The sequence below is a fragment of the Puma concolor genome, chromosome A3 (genome assembly GCF_028749965.1).
Source record: "Puma concolor isolate L17-30 chromosome A3, mPumCon1.1.hap2, whole genome shotgun sequence".
Classification (NCBI taxonomy): domain Eukaryota; kingdom Metazoa; phylum Chordata; class Mammalia; order Carnivora; family Felidae; genus Puma; species Puma concolor.
In genome coordinates this window covers 86,392,959-86,402,504 of record NC_141669.1, presented here as the reverse complement: position 1 = coordinate 86,402,504, position 9,546 = coordinate 86,392,959, and the positions used below count along the sequence as shown (strand labels likewise).

General features: G+C 44.3%; 1 long non-coding RNA gene across 1 annotated transcript; it reads right to left on the bottom strand.

The window, feature by feature from the left end:
* Positions 1-2,345: 2,345 nt before the first annotated feature.
* Positions 2,346-6,683, bottom strand: LOC147582584 (uncharacterized). The gene is made up of 2 exons (XR_015249318.1): positions 6,614-6,683; positions 2,346-6,046 (listed from the first exon to the last, which is right to left on the bottom strand). It is a non-coding gene; the product is annotated as an uncharacterized LOC147582584 (long non-coding RNA).
* Positions 6,684-9,546: the final 2,863 nt, after the last annotated feature.

Genomic DNA, 9,546 nt, shown 5'->3' with positions numbered 1-9,546 from the left:
AGTTAGTGAGTGTTCTTCCTGACCATGTTTTTGCACTTTTTCCTACGGGTAATACGGTTTGGAGTGATTTAAAATTGGTATCGATTTGAATTACGCAGCTTGTTTTTTCCCTATTAACTTGGCGCCATGATTTGCCATTCATTCATGACGAAGTACGTTTCCTTAGTTTATTAACTTTCAGTCTCAGGTAGTATACATAGGATTCCCCTACATAAATACACTACCATTTATCCATTCGCTGCTGATTGGCTTTTTGATTGTCCTTTCTTTTGCTGATACAAACAAGGTACAACAAGCACCTTTACATCTTCGATCCTGCATACGTGAGAGATTCTCTAACATAGAACCGTAACGGTGCCCCCGCTGGGTGGCAGGACATATGCACACCTTCGCTTTCACAAAATATTGCCACGTTGCTCTCTAAAGTTGGTGAAACTGTTTATACTTCTGCCAGGAGTTTGAGAATTCCCGTTTCTCTACATCCTGGTCAATACTTCTCGGCTCTACAATAACTCACTGCTCTGTAATTGACATTTTCCTGATTCTCACTGAATGATCACGTCTTCTTATACTTATGAACCAGGCAGCTTTCTTTCTCTGTGTTTTGCCCATTCATATCCTTTGTCTGTTTTTTTCTTGGTCTATTCATATTTTATTGATTTGTAGAAATTGTTTATGTTTACTATTGTCCTGGTCTTTTTTTTTTTTTTTGGTTATATGAGTACTAAACTGTGACTTGTCCTTTCATTTAGTTTAGTTCCCCCCCCCCCCACAGATAACCTTTCACCTAATTGCAGTCAAGTACATCAGTCTTTCCCATGGTATCCTGTGTGTTCTCATTGTAAAATATCTTTTCCTACCCTAATGTCATAAAAATACTTTCTTCCAAATGTTTTGGTTTTGTTGTTTGCATTGGGGTTTTTTAATACATCTGGAATTAATCTATTCTCCCTACACTGATAGCTACTTTTCTCAAGTACTATTTATTGAGTAGTCCATCCTTTCTCCAAATGTGTAATGCTGTCTCTGCTACACCCCCAAGTTTCCATATGTTCGAGTCTGCTTTTGGATTCTTGGTTCTAGCCCACTGATGTTTTTGTATAGACCTTATAATATTTAGCTTTTGTAGGGCAGGGCTTCCAACCTTTTTCTCCTTGAATTTTCATGTTCTTAGGCTTAGAAATGTTTACAAAACTGAGTTACATTTTTCTGCTTCCTTTAGAGGTATGACAAAGCATCAGTTAGGAATCTTTCTTTGCAAGGAACAAAATGTGCCTCTATTTTAAGCAAAAGTAAGGGAGAAAAGTTTGGATTTTTTTTTTTTTTTGGAAAGACATAGGTCTCACAGAATTGGTAGGAAACTAAGATCTGGCTTAGAAAGTGGGTCAGATGTAAGATACTGCTAGGATACCAAGCAGAGTGGAGCATAATCACATAGGGACCTGGAAGGAAGTGAGAGCACCACCTCCCTGCTCAGTCGCTACAAAATGGACCCTTTAAACTATGGAGATTGTTTAACAGACACAGCAATTATGTTTGATGCCTTTCATGTTGAACCACTCCACTTTTCATTAACAAAGCCAAAGACACTGAAATCATGCCATCCTAAAGGATAAGCGTATTTGACTTGCTCCCCTACATGTCAGATGGACGAGTAGCAAAATCACATCAACTGTGTCAAATTATTCTATTCTATTCTATTCTATTCTATTCTATTCTATTCTATTCTATTTTAATTTTAGAGAGCACGCCTGCAAATAGTGGTTCTTAATCCTCAATGTAGATTAGAATCACCTGGAAAGCTTTCACAATTTAATTCTACCCTTGCCCTTCTTCAGACCAATTAAATCAGAATCTCTGGAGATGGGACCTGGACTTCAGTACTTCTGTCAGACTTTCCTCCCACCACCTCCGGTGATGCTGATGGGCTGGTCAGGGCTGGGAGGCACAGGGCTCCAGGAAAGCTGGTGTACCGGCACCAGTTCCAAGCGAGAGTGCCTCCATCTTTGATTTACATGGTTGCCCCCTCACACGAATTCAAAGAGGCAATGATGGCTTGCACTGTACTTCAAAATTGCATACTTGATCGATGGAAGCAAAGGCTAGCAAAAGATAGACACATTCCTCAGACACGCTTAAATAATCTTGATGAGATGTACCACGATATAATAGTGTTTGTAGTGAAATAATGGGGCCTGCAACCAGCTTGTCTCTTGTGGGCGATATTAAATTTTCTAAGCCCTTCATATCTTCGAGAAGGAAAAAATCGTGTTTTGTAGAGAACTCTTATTGAATCATAGATTTATAATTTCAGGGAGATAAAAGAAGATTCCTTTTGCAAAAGATGTAATATACCAAACTTTATTGTCATCAGGAGAAAGCCATGCTGATAGACTTAATTATAGTAAACAGTTTGGCAATTAGGTTCTATCACTCAGAACAAGATCTCAGTAATTCTGATGGCAAGAGAGCTGCTCCTGAGGCGTATTTTTCTTCTTCACATTTGAGTGGTTTCATTCTTGAGACTGGTTGGAGTTGCTGGCTTCCAGAAAAGGGAATTCTTGGAACCATTTTAAAGAGGTCTTGGATGACTTTAGAGTGAACGACTTAGTTTAATCATATATGAAGATCTGCGTTCCACGATCTTTTCCCACAAGCTGTACCCTGATCAACAGCCTCAGCTCTACGTGTGTTACTGATCCTACTGTTACTGATTACTGGTGGTGTGCCGTAGATGTTTAATAACTGACTCTCGGGGCAGGGAAAGGTCCTGTCTGTAGTGATTTCCATTGTGTGAGTACTCCCACCAAGGCTGATTTAATTTCAAGCTACCAAATTGAGACCACTTAACACAGAATTGGGAAGACTAGCACAGTAGCACCCCACTGCATTAGAATTCCACTGTACAGGTGCAATACATGTAGGGAAACTTAGTTACATAAATAATAGTAATATGAAACAAATAAGGAGGAAGCGCTGAGCTTGGGGTTTATTACCTCTGCTTTTAGTACACTTTATTTAATTGAAATTTATATAGTGTAATTTTTGATAAGCTTTATTTTTAGAGCCCTTTTGGGTTGACAGCAAAATTGAGTAGAACGTACAACAGAGACTTCCCATACAGACTTCCCTCTGTCCCCACACCTACCCAGCATCCCCACTATCAACATCCCCCACCAGAGTGGTACACCTGTTGCAATTGATAAGCCAACACTAACACATCACCACTCGAATCCATAGTTTACATTAGGTTCATTCTTGGCATTGTACATTCTTTAGGTTTTGAGAACTATATCATGACATGGATCCCTCAGTATAGCATCAGACAGAATAGTTTCACTGCCCTAAAATCTTTTGCACTTGGCTTATTAATCCCTAATCCCTCTCTCTCCCCTGACTCCTGGCAACCCCTGATATTTTTACTGTCTCCAGAGTTTTGCCTTGTCCAGAATGTGTTGTCGTTGGAATCATACAGTACGTAGACTTTGCAGATTGGCGTCTTTCACATAGTGCCGTGCTTTGAAGTTCCTTCCATGTTTTCTTCATGGTTTGATAGCCCATTTCTTGTTATTGCTGAATAATATCCTATTGTCTGGATGTACCACAGTTTATTTATCCATTCATGTACCGAAGGACATCCTGGTGGCTTCTAAGTTTTGGCCAATACGAAGAAAGCTTCTATAAGCAACTGTGTGCAAGCTTTTGCATGGAAGTAGGTTTCCAACTCACTTGGATAAATTCCAAGGAGTGTGATTGCTGAATACATAGTTTAATTTTTAATAATGACAGTGTTTAACAATTGTCTTGGGAGGTTTCTAGAAGTTCAACAGCTTTCGTTAGCCCATGTGAGCCAGCTGTAGAACATCACTGCATAATAATCACATCCTTTCTCTTCCTCCAAGTTGCACTTAATAAAAATTCAAACTTGAGCTTTTGGGTGGCTCCAATTGAAGTCAGTTTGTGAGATAGTCTTTAAAATGTTCCTTTGGTTTCTGTGTATTAAATTAAAAAATAGACCGACTGTGGGGCGCCTGGGTGGCTCAGTTGGCTAAGCCCCCGACTTCAGCTCAGGTCAGGAACTCGCAGTCCATGAGTTTGAGCCCCGCGTTGGGCTCTGTGCTGACAGCTCAGAGCCTGGAGCCTGCTTCGGATTCTGTGTCTTCCTCTCTCTCTCTGCCCCTCCCCTGTTCACGCTCTCTCTCTCAAAAATAAATAAACATTAAACAAAAATTAAAAAAAAAAAAAAAAGACCAGTTGGTTCTCAGCTTTCCAACAAAAGTGAATGAAGGCTAGTTTTATTCTTTTTGCTGCCCTCAAAGCACCATGGGCACAAAGTGATAAACTCCTATGAACACAGATTTTCAAACCACTCACAGATCTCAGGGCTTACAGAAGTGCCCTAGGGAACAAACCGAATTCCAGTAAAGCTTTCCCTCTCCCCACCCTTGCCCGTGCTTCCTTCATCCAGAGCTTCTCCACTTGTCTATTTGATGTCCAGCGTTTCTGCATTCGACTGTGTTTGAGGAAGGATTTTGTGGACTACAAATGTTTTCAAATCCCTGCCTTGGACCTCACAATGTGAATAAAGGAATTGGCCTGCACCTCGCCCTGCTATTGCCTAACCCGTCAGCCATACTGTTGGAACGGCGCTTGCCACTTGCCTCAAAAAAAATTGCTCTCAGGACCAGAATGCGTTCAGAGAGGAGATGCCTCCGGCACTGTGATTCAAGATGTCCATCTCTATAGATAGCAGTGATACAAAACGGAGAACCAATTACTAAGTAGGCAAAAGTGCTGTCCGTTTCATTACAGTTACGTGTGGAATTATTCTGGATCCATCCCCGGGGCTACCAGTTAACACTGTAAAGTTGCGAATAGAAACAAGGGTGATCAATTTTTATCTTCCTCTTTGACTCCGTCAGTTCTTCCTAGAGGAGAGACCCATTAAGACATAGCTTCGGCAATCAAGAGTCCATACAATCAAAATCTTGGCAGACACGTTCGCCAGTTGCATTAGGCAAGACTCCTCTCAGTGTGTGTCATTCAGGGCTGATTTCTTTACTATCATGGGAAGAGGTTTATCACATTGTTCCCAGGCATGATGTATTTACATTTGATACATAATTAATTGGTAAGTGCTGCATACCATAAAGCACACTCTGGAAGCTAAATCAGAAATGGGAGGACTGAACGTGTACCTGGCCCGTTGGTTATGACTGTGCGGCTTGCCAACTTCTCTGTTCTTCTGATAGAGGCATGAGATGGGGCAGAACTTTTTCCAGCTCTGCCTTGTGAGGGAAGAATGCATTTGTTCAGGTCTGTTTCAGCAGTAAGTTAGAAGGAAACTCTCCCAGGTCCTTTTTTTTTTTTTTTTTTTTTTTTTTTTGCAAGCAACCTTCTAGAGAGAGATTGAAAAATCTCCTTTTCTTTTTATTCTCTTCCTTCCTTTGTTTTCATGGAGGCATTGACTCCGGGTCTCTCCCTGGCTGTGGCATGGTAACTACTATATTCTTAGGTTTCATATTGGACTGATTACAAGACTTGATATGATTATATTAATGGTGTGCCGTGAAAGATACATCAGGTGGCCGGCTCTATGGAAAGACAACACGTTTCCAGTGGCTCTCTTAGGTCCAACTGGGGACCGATCTCACTGTTACTCAGAAAGGATCAGATCTGAAGCTCTATTGTATTCCCCAATCTTTGAATCCAAAATTTCAAAGCTTGAAATAACCTTGGCGTCTAAGGGAGCCTTTTCAGTTTATAAATGAGAAAACCGAAGCCCAGAGAGGTTAGTAAGGCTGAAGGAGGACACACAGCTCAGAACCAGCTGTCAGGCACCAGCCCGAGGCAGTATGCTACTTCCTGTCTAGGGGTTTTTTTTCTTTTGCTTTTGTTTGATTTTATCTTCCTGAAACTTTTTGTTCAGGGAGGGCAGGTCTTCAAACAAAAGGTGAGTGGAGCTGGAGCTCTGTGAAAAAGAGGAATCTGGCATCTTGTTCAAGTACCAATAGGACGGCTTCTCCCCTTTCCCTTTCAAAGAGAACTAAAGAAAAATGTAAAGAGATGAATTAGCAGAATTCTCAACGGTAAAAAAGGCTCACTGAGATCTAAGCAAGTCCCAGAAGGTAGAAACCGGAGAGGCCTGCGTATCTCCGGGAATGTGCTGAATAGCTCGCACGCTCAAGATGGGAGAATTCAGCCAGAAATGGACCTGTGTTACCTTGAGCTTTTTTACCGCGCCCGCAGCCCCTCCCTAAGCCTGAGGCATTTTTCACCTGAGAGGGGAGGTGACACGTAGGCCAAAAGGTCCAGCCACGGCCTGCCCGTGGGCTTTTGCAAACCTCAGCAATACAAACAGCCCTTGCCTGGTTTGCTGACAGGTTTATTCCTGGGAAAGTTAAATGCAGGGGCTGGCTCTAGGCAAAACTGTAAAGTAGGTGAGTCTGTTTCCAGCACATTCTCCCATTAGCAGCACCCTGTCCCCGCGTCACCCGCCGCTGGCTGCCACCCAAGCCTTTCCCTCCCTCCCTGCCCCCCCTCATTCTGGACCAGCTGCCCCAGGGCGGCCCTGTCCCCCCCCTTCCCAGTCTCACCTCCCTGACAAACTCACAGGTGCTCACGCATCGGTGGCTGCTAATGGGCGCATTCTTTCACTCCTTCCCAGGCATTATGCTTTCACTTCAATGCTGGCTGGCTGGAGACACAGTCATCAGATTATTCAGACAGTAGAAATTTCCAGCGCCACAAAGTAGGGGGAGGTTAAGAGAGGGAGTAGGGGAGGGTTTTGACCTCTGAGTGGCAGCTGGTCACTCACCCTGGCTCTGGCTTGAAGGAACCGAAAAGTCCTACACGACACGGCATCTTTTTAAAGCTTTTCCCCGGCACCAGATTCTATGAAACACGCCACACAGATCTGTCTTTTTTTAACATTCCCTAAATCACAAAATCATTGCTAAATAATGGACTGACCAAGTTTGGCTATTTCATAAACAGATCTGTACACACGAAGAGCTTTTCCATGTGGTCATTCTTACAAGACACAGGTTCTTTAGGGATGGCTCCAGCTCTGGGCACCCAGGTTAGGAATAGACACCTGACATAGTGATGAGGTCCCAGCTTCTCTCTTTAAAAAAAAAAAAAAAAATCTTTTAACGTTTATTTATTTTTGACAGAGACAGAGAGAGAGAGAGCACGAGCAGGGAGAGGGGCAGAGAGAGAGGGAGACACAGAATCTGACAGGCTCCAGGCTCTGAGCTGTCAGCACAGAGCCCGGCGCGGGGCTCGAACTCACGAACTGTGAGATCATGACCTGAGCCGAAGTCGGACACTCAACCGACTGAGCCACCCAGGCGCTCCCCAGCTTCTCTTAATCAGCTGCCTGATGCCAAGCTGGCGAGGGCATTCTGTGCTGTTCTTCCGCCTTTTTTTTCTCCTTGCATCTCTTTCTTGGTCCCCAGTTTGGCTTTGCTAGAAAGGGCGGGAGGAGGTGAGGCCAGGGTTTCTGAGACTCAGAACTCTTGTTCACCGTCGTGTTGCAATTTTAGTATAAGCCATTTTTGCTATGTTTCTATACTCCGGTTGAAAATGAGGATGACATCATGGGAAAATTTTGAAACAAACATCCCTGGGAAGGAGGCACTGGTGTCTAAGGTCTGCCCATGTCCCCGTGAGAGAGCCGTGGACGTATCACGGCACGGTCATTAGCATCTGGTATAGCCACGAGGCTCTGGAAATGAGTCCTTCAGAGTTTTACCCTGTGTGCTCACTGACTTGAGTCACACATTCCTGCTCACCTGCTCTACTGCGTCGGAGCATATTACCACCCGAGATCGGTGACCCCGTTGCCCATTGGCTGGCTGCACTGCAGCCTGAGTTCAGGGAGAAGTGGCTTCAATTGATCCTGCCCTCTCCTCCCCGGTCGTCTACACCTGTGTGAGTGTTTTCTGAAGACAATGCCAGCAGCGGCTAAAACAGCTGTAAATCAGGAGATTGGTGACCGAGGGGCCTACGAAATCTTGGGAGCTGGACACTGGTCCACATTCCAGGACTGCAAAGCCATTTTGTCTCCAGGAGTGATAACCTGAAGCCCGCATTCCTTGGCAGTTGACATCAGATGAGTGGTAACTGCCCGAAAATGCAGCCGATTCCCCAAGATAGGGTCACCAGGGCTCCCTCTCTACAACAAGCATACTCACGGCTCCTCAGGAAGGATCACTTCCTCTTCTGTTGAGCTCTGCAACTTTCTCCCGATAAACCAACGCATAAAACAAGACAGGCATCCTGTGGGCTGTCCATACACGTGCACACATGCACATGCACACCAAAACACACACACACACACACACACACACAATTTAATCCCAAGACTTTATTTTAGAAGCAACCAGAATAATAGCTGAAGCATCCAGGAACAGTTTTGAGGAGTGTCTGTTGAATGATAATTAAATGTGAGCGCCTCCCACGCCAAAGACAGCTTCCCCCTTGCAGTGACAACTTCAAAGTCGACGTTAGCAACACAGTTTGTGACTTCTTCCATGCCACCGAGGCCTGGGGAATTCTCAGTGCCGTATACCAAGCACTTAAAAATGGACTTTCATAAAAGTAGTCATTTATGCCATGGTGGCTCAGTGATCAGAGAAATGGTTTCCAAGGCCCCAGGAAAGGGGAACCTCTGGCATATTTAGATGAAGGCTCCATGTGAGGTTAAAGCTTTCAAGGACAGTCAACTAAGAAGTCACAATCTCTGTTCAGACTTCTTTTTTTTTTTTTTTAATGTTTTATTTAATTTTGAGACAGAGAGAGAGCATGAGCAGGGGAAAAGCAGAGAGAGAGGGAGACACAGAATCCAAAGCAGGCTCCAGGCTCCGAGCTGTCAGCCCAGAGCCCGACGCGGGGCTCGAACTCACGGACTGTGAGATTATGACCTGAGCAGAAGTCGGATGCCCAACCAACTGAGCCACCCAGGGGCCCCTTTTCAGACTTCTTTTGAGAAGGGGGGTTGATGTCATGCTCATGGCATTCAACCACTGGGAACTGTGGCCTCTGTGGCCTCAGCCAGGGCCCCTGAAGCATTTCCAGAAGGTGATGCTGCTGCCTCAGCCTCCTTCTCATCATTGCTGAGTCCCAGTTTCACATCACAGCCACCTAGAGTCCATCAGCTTGTCCCCCTAGAGAGACCCTTGCTTGATCACTCCCTTGCTCCCTCTTTTTCTCAGCTTACCTGTCCTGCCCTTTATACACTTTCATACACACAGTCCAAACCCTACTATTCCTCCAAGGCCAAGTTTACATTCCACTTCCTCTACAAAACCTTTATTGCCAGAGGTAGTAATAACATAATAATGCCTTACCAGAACATTATTTTTTATAGCCTTCGTATACATTATCTCATTAGAACGTCCTGGAGTTCCGGAGCTGGAAAGCCCGAGAGACCATCACGCCATGATTTTATGGATGAGGAAGCTAAGGTCCAGGAGGCTGAGGATACAAGATGGCGCTGTTGTTGGCAGAGAAGGAGACCCGAGGTCTCCTGCCCACCCTGAC